Here is a 6,316-nt window from a genome sequence, read left to right as displayed (position 1 = left end):
CATGTTAACAACGGATTAAACAGTTTTAACTGCTGATAAAAGTGACAGAGCAGACAAATATGGGAAGTGTGGAAGCCTCCGCTATATCAAATTGACATAGGAATAACAGAGAGTTGGCCATTCTAAGGTAAAAACCCAGCGCATACAGTGTTCATGTTTTGTTTTGTTTTGTTTTTTCATCCAGGCGGCTTCCTGCGCCCCCCCTGCAATGACACGGCACACCCCCCCTAGGGGGTGCGCCCCACAGTTTGGGAACCTCTGATCTAGGGGACATGCACTCAAAATTTACCCTATACTGAAATACTGAAGTGACAACACAGTGACAATTTAACAAGTTTTTTTTTTTTAATACAATGTGCTTTTTAAAAGGCATGAATCAAAGTAGCTCAGTCAAAACGAAGTGCTTGTCATAAATTAGAACAGAAAAGGAGATGACTCCAGCACCTTATGATAAAAACTCAAAGAATTCATGATAAAATTCAATATTATAAGTACAATCCATCCTCAACGACAACTATTAGAATGTGTAGCCATTTAACAAAGTTTAAAAACATGTTGGCACTTGAAATACAAGTTTCAAGTGCCAACATTGCAACTTACTGCAACTTAAAAAAATAAAATAAAAACATTCAAAAAGTACTTGTTTATACTGTTCCGTACTTCAACTTGCAACATCAGGTAACATCAGGTAGTGTAGGCATTAGGCAACAGAAAATTAAACATGTATAGTGCATGAATTTAACAGTCGTTTCATACAAGTTATTCAGTACATAAACTTTGAGCAATGTTGTTATATTTATCTATTAACAATCAATGTATGTAATCTGAAGTAGAAGGGAAAAAAAAACAAAAACTTCCTCAAAACTCACTTCAACAAATAGTCCATTCTGAGTGATTCACTCATTGAACAAATCATTCTTCAGCGTCAGGAGACGCCCTTTAAGTGGTTTGTTGTCCTCAAGACACATCACAACTTTTTGGATAAATGTGAATGTAAGCTCAAGATTCTTTGGGTACTGTAGGTCTAGCGCATAGATTTACCCAAAGAGCAGGAGAAATGAATCAGCCAGATTTGTGGGACCACTCACAAGTATTTCATCCTCCATGAAAATATAGATGCTCTCAGGGCTGAACAGGGCTGCATCAGTAATGTCATCTGTGATGACTGTCAGAAGAGCCACCGGAGTGTCAGTGAGGTCTGGACCATCTGCTGACTACAAAACACAAATCAAGGATGAGTTCAGTCCCTCAAGGACACAAATCATGTTAATGATGTCAAGACATTACTGTCACTTAGCACTTTGGACTTAGACTGCAACTTAGCTACATATTTAAACAATTGTCTTTACATATGCTTATATCTTATGTTAGTTTCACACTTACCTGTTAGCATACTTTATAAGAAAAATTTGAACATTTCCACATTTTGGCAACAACTCTCCCAGATATTTATTAAAGATGTGTCTAGTCATTTTTAAATGGTATCAACTGTTTTCCAACTTGTTTTCCCTTACTCATTACGTTTTTGTTGAACTTCACAATTATTATTATTACTAAAAAATCTCAGAACGTGTTCATTATTAATTCCAAGGGCCATCATCATTCTTGTGTTACTCTGGAGTTTTTCTGACTACCTGAACCATAGTGTTAGCTTCCCCATCANCACACACACACGCATGCGCGCACACACCTACACACACACACACACACGCTTCCTGCCTGCATGAAACCTTTTCGTTATGAACATTTTCACTCCTTCTTACCGCAGCAGCAGCTAACCTGAACTCTTCCTCAATCTGTCCCTGGTCACGTCTCTCTCATTATCATCATCCTCCGATGATAATAAAGCCCCTGAATTGCCAATTCCCTTTCCTTGTCCACTACTGAATCTCCTCCAATGATCAAAGTTAGTGTGGTAATTAACATATTGGTTACTTTGACACATTTTTCTGAATGGGCATATGTGCTTCTTAGATTTTGTAGTAGTTTTTCAAACCCGCCCCATCTCATATCCTCTCACTTTTGTCGAACTCTGGTTAGCAGCTAACCGTTAGCTGAAATGGCTCCATTTCTGAAGTGGCGCCGGTAGGGTTGCCTTCTTTCAGAAATCAAAATAAGGGACGCCCACCACGGCGCGTGTCGCCCAACTCTCATGGGAGCATGTCCGCTGCAGTGATAGACAATATTTTATGGCAGTGTTTTTTTTCTTTAAAAAGTCATCCATAGAGCAACCGTTCATACATAGAGGTCGGTTAGAGTAACCCAAAACTGTACTCCACTCAGAGTAGTATACTTTAAATATGTTTAATTAAGCAAGTGTAAAAAGTATTTGGTAAACCATTGAGTAGCTGATCATAACACCTGATTTAATATTCAAAATGTGTCCTCCGACAACTAAAAGTATAAATGTTATGTGAATATTCTGATATTTTACAGAGTATTACCAAAATATTTATATAAATAAGGAGTTAGGTTTGGATGCTGGTTCTAGACCAGATTTACCACAGGGACCAGGATAGTCAGTGTTTTTTCATGGCGACACTTGAAAAAGAATGAAACAAAAAAAAAAAAAAAAAAAAAAACAGAGCAATATTTCATCATTTGATATATTAAGTGAGCCAAAGACCCACTTTCATCTCCAGAGATCCAGGTTGCAGATCCCTGGCAGATGGAACGTGTGATCCTATACAGCAGCTAAAAGCGCAGCACTATAATTTTTAATTCAATGTTAAAGTAAAATTGTGAAGGTTAAAAAAATATCCACCACTGAGTATTAACATAAGACATTTATTTAGTATAACTTCTTTGGTACCCCGTTGGCCCCCCATCTAAAACCGCCCCTGGACTGCAGGTCTGTGTCTGGAGCATTAATGACCAGTGAACAATGAATTCATAAATATATAAACATTTCAAAATAAAACATACAGAAAGCCTTATCAAACCTTTTAAAGTATGAAGTATTTATGTATTTACTATTAATCTAATGTATGGTTAGTTCTTTAAATTATCATCTGTATTATTTTGGCTGATATTATTATACATTAAATAAGCAAATAATCAAACCAATATAGTCTACTATAAAAACTTAATCATAGCAAAATGTTACCATATAAGGGTCTGCTGTGTTCCTCTCCTAATCTATTCTGTCTGGTATCATACAGCACTACGCCACGATGGACACATTTTTCTTTTTTAACTGAATGTATTCATCCTCACTAACATATTCAGCCTGGGATTTGCGTCTTCCTTCTCAAGTCTGTACCTTTACGAGAGGTTTTGCTTCTAAGGACGGTGGAGAATTGGGTCGAGAATGTTTTAAAAAGATCCAGGTTGATAGCACCTCACTGCGGCCGCGTAGTCTCCGTCCCTAGGCAACTCTTGTTGCACTGTTGATATGTGTGTGTTGGGCGTGTCTATCGGACATTTATAGAAATACGGAACAAATCGCATCCCGTATCGGTTCAGTACGGGATGCAACATTTAACAGCCAAATACGGGACGATTCCGTATTTTAAGGCAGTGTTTTTCCAACCACTGTTCCGCGACACACTAGTGTGCCGTGAGTGATCGTCAGGTGTGCCGTGGAAATTATTCAATTTCACCTACGGTACTGTATTTTCCCCGACTATAAGCTGCTACTTTTTTTCTAAACTTTGAACCATGCGCATTGTAGCCCGGTGCGGCTTTTCTGTGTATTTTTCTTCAACCACCAGGGGGCTCTCTAGCAGGAAGTGAATAATTAGAAATCAAAATTGTAAATCAAAGAAGAACGCGTTAATTTTCATTTAGAACAACCACATGCTAGCAGCAGGCACGACGGAGAAATGTTTTCAAACTCATATGGTGCAGCTTTTAAGTTGAGGGCTGTCGATCTGGGACTACAGGAGGGAAATAAAGCCACTGCACTTAAGCTCGGTGTGAACGAAACCATGGTTAATAGTGGCTAGCGGCGTAATCATGTAATTTTCTTACCACTAGATGGCAGTAGGTACAGAGCATTTTACATTAAAAACAAGAGAATTAGTGATGCATGAATGTTGCAGGTAGCGGTGAGAGCATCGTATCTAGCAAGACTGTGACAGCAGTGATGGAAAAGACAGTGAAGCTCAGCAGTAGTTGGAAAGAACATGGGTCCATTTCCCACAACATGTCTGTGTGAAGTGAGCTTCTCAAGCCTGGCTACTATAAAAACTGAAACCAGAGAGAGACTGAGAGCTGTTGAGGAAGAGCTTTGTCTTTCTTCAATTTCTGCCAGGAAATCAGCTGTTTTCATCCAAACATGCACAGGTTTCACACTAGATGGGTAAAATATGCAGATATTGACATTTTGTACATGCAAATCTTCATATTGTAACAGTGAAATGTTTCCCAAATATCATTGCTTCTTTCAGAATAATAATTATTTTCGGTATTCTGGCTAAAAGAATGCTTGTGGATTAGTTTGTAAAACACTTTGAAGTTTTCTACAACTTCTTTAAATTTAAGACCACATTGTTGTGGCCCTGTTCAGGTGTTCAGGTGTATTTTTGAAGTTGACATGTTACGTGCAATTTGAAATAAGAAATGTAAAATGTGATAAAAATACATTTTTGTGTTTATTTGATTCCTATTCAAGACACTTTGATAAGAATGACTATATATGTAATATAGGCGGCTACAGAGTATCTTTGTTTACATTTTTGGTTGGTGGTGTGCCTCGAGATTTTTTCAATTAAAACAGTGTACCTTGGCTCAAAAAAGGTTGCAAAACACTGTTTTAAGGGACAGGTGGCAACCTTAAATGGCGGGCCAATGAGAACCAAGGAGAACCAAGGGATTTTATTGGGTAAGCCCAATGTCCGTTAATAAAATCAACCAATGGGCTGTAGCGGTCGATAAAAATTATATTTAATAAATTTTTTTGTTTGCTTTGTTTTATTTTTTGTTTTGTTAAATCATGACAACCTAGGGCCACCAGATATGGAGATTATGCACATCAGTCTGGACTCCACAGGGTCAGTCCTCCCCTGGACAGAAGTTTAAAATGAATGCAGTTTTTTTTTTTTTTTTTTTTTTTTCGGTTCAAATTGTTAACCCGCCACAGTGGCGGGTGCTAATTTGCACCCCTGAACATAACGTATTTGTCACATTCAACTCAACAACTTCAGAAGTTACAATAAGAAACATTCACTGTGCGCATTGTACAAATGTATTCCCAGCTCCAAATTTAAGACTATCTAAATTGAGTTTAAAGAACAAAAAAAAATTTTGCTTACTTACCAAATCATGGCTGATGATAAGACGGCGCTTAAAAACAAACGAGGGAAATAAGACTAATGGGGAAAAAAACTGAGGAGGTGGTGATGGTTTGAAGCGGGAGGTAAAAATGCGCATTTCAAACATTTCAAACCAATCAAAATAAATTAAACCGTCTTCCACATCCTCACAGGCTGGCCAAGATTTCTCGCATCAAGGCAAATTCAAGATGGCTGACTCATCTTACCTGAGGGAGAGATAAGACCCACCCACCAGAACGTCATGACGTTGATAACGTCAGTATGGTTCCTAAAACTTTTGAGCGTTCCAGACAAATTGGGTTATAAAATACTGAGCCCTGTTCAGTTAAAGTAGCATAAATCTCAACAGAGCTCAATACTTTATAGTTTGGTCAACTCCATAACAACATTTGACTGCTGTGAACTTATTAGTTATGAGCTAGTACAACTGTTAGGGAATACAGTGTATGTAATAAAACTATTGTCATGTTATTCCCTCATTAATAACATACCTGGAATGTTGCTTTGATTCATTCATGCATGTTTGAGAAATCTTTTACTCTCCCATGCGACCATTCTGAGGAGTCCAAACACCTGGTGGAACTGAGCGCCACCTTCCCCACACAGACTGAAGGCTCTCATATACTTCATGCAAAGTGCCAAAATTGTTTCCCGTTGACATCGACAAAAATTGCATAATTATGTTCAGAGAAATTTCAGCTCATTTTTTCACATTCCCCCTCCCCCACATTCCAGCCCATATTTACGTCCATATAGAGAGGAACACATTGTCAGTGGAGACACACCCAACTTGGTTAGATTAAAACCAGACATTAACTGGTTAGAGTGAGACTTGACACTGGACAAGGGGTTTCGGTGATCCCACTCTTGGCTTTAGTGAGGTTTGAAGACTTCTTCAACTCCCTTGCATCCTTTCTCACTGTGTGATGGCAAGTTTATTTAGACATTTTATGTATTACTTTGGCTGTAGATGTGGGTAAATGAAGACAAAGTTAAGTTCTCTTTGCTATTTCCTGACTTATGAAGATCCTTGCTTGAAT

At 38.1% G+C, this 6,316-nt stretch overlaps 2 long non-coding RNA genes across 2 annotated transcripts in view; one reads left to right on the top strand and one right to left on the bottom strand.

Moving 5' to 3' along the window:
- The window catches only part of LOC107833951 (uncharacterized), a 14,252-nt gene extending 10,589 nt beyond the window's left edge, over positions 1–3,663 (top strand). The window contains exon 4 of the long non-coding RNA XR_001659717.1: positions 3,517–3,663. This is a non-coding gene — a long non-coding RNA (uncharacterized LOC107833951). The remainder of the gene's footprint in view (positions 1–3,516) is intronic.
- On the bottom strand, positions 329–5,317 carry LOC107833950 (uncharacterized). Its single transcript, XR_001659716.1, has 2 exons — positions 5,260–5,317; positions 329–1,214 (listed from the first exon to the last, which is right to left on the bottom strand). It is a non-coding gene; the product is annotated as an uncharacterized LOC107833950 (long non-coding RNA).
- Positions 5,318–6,316: the final 999 nt, after the last annotated feature.

The sequence above is a fragment of the Poecilia formosa genome, unplaced genomic scaffold, assembly GCF_000485575.1.
Source record: "Poecilia formosa unplaced genomic scaffold, Poecilia_formosa-5.1.2 Scaffold485, whole genome shotgun sequence".
Taxonomy (NCBI): Eukaryota; Metazoa; Chordata; class Actinopteri; order Cyprinodontiformes; family Poeciliidae; genus Poecilia; species Poecilia formosa.
Note: the sequence above shows the minus strand (reverse complement) of the source record. Positions and strands in the feature narration are given on the sequence as shown.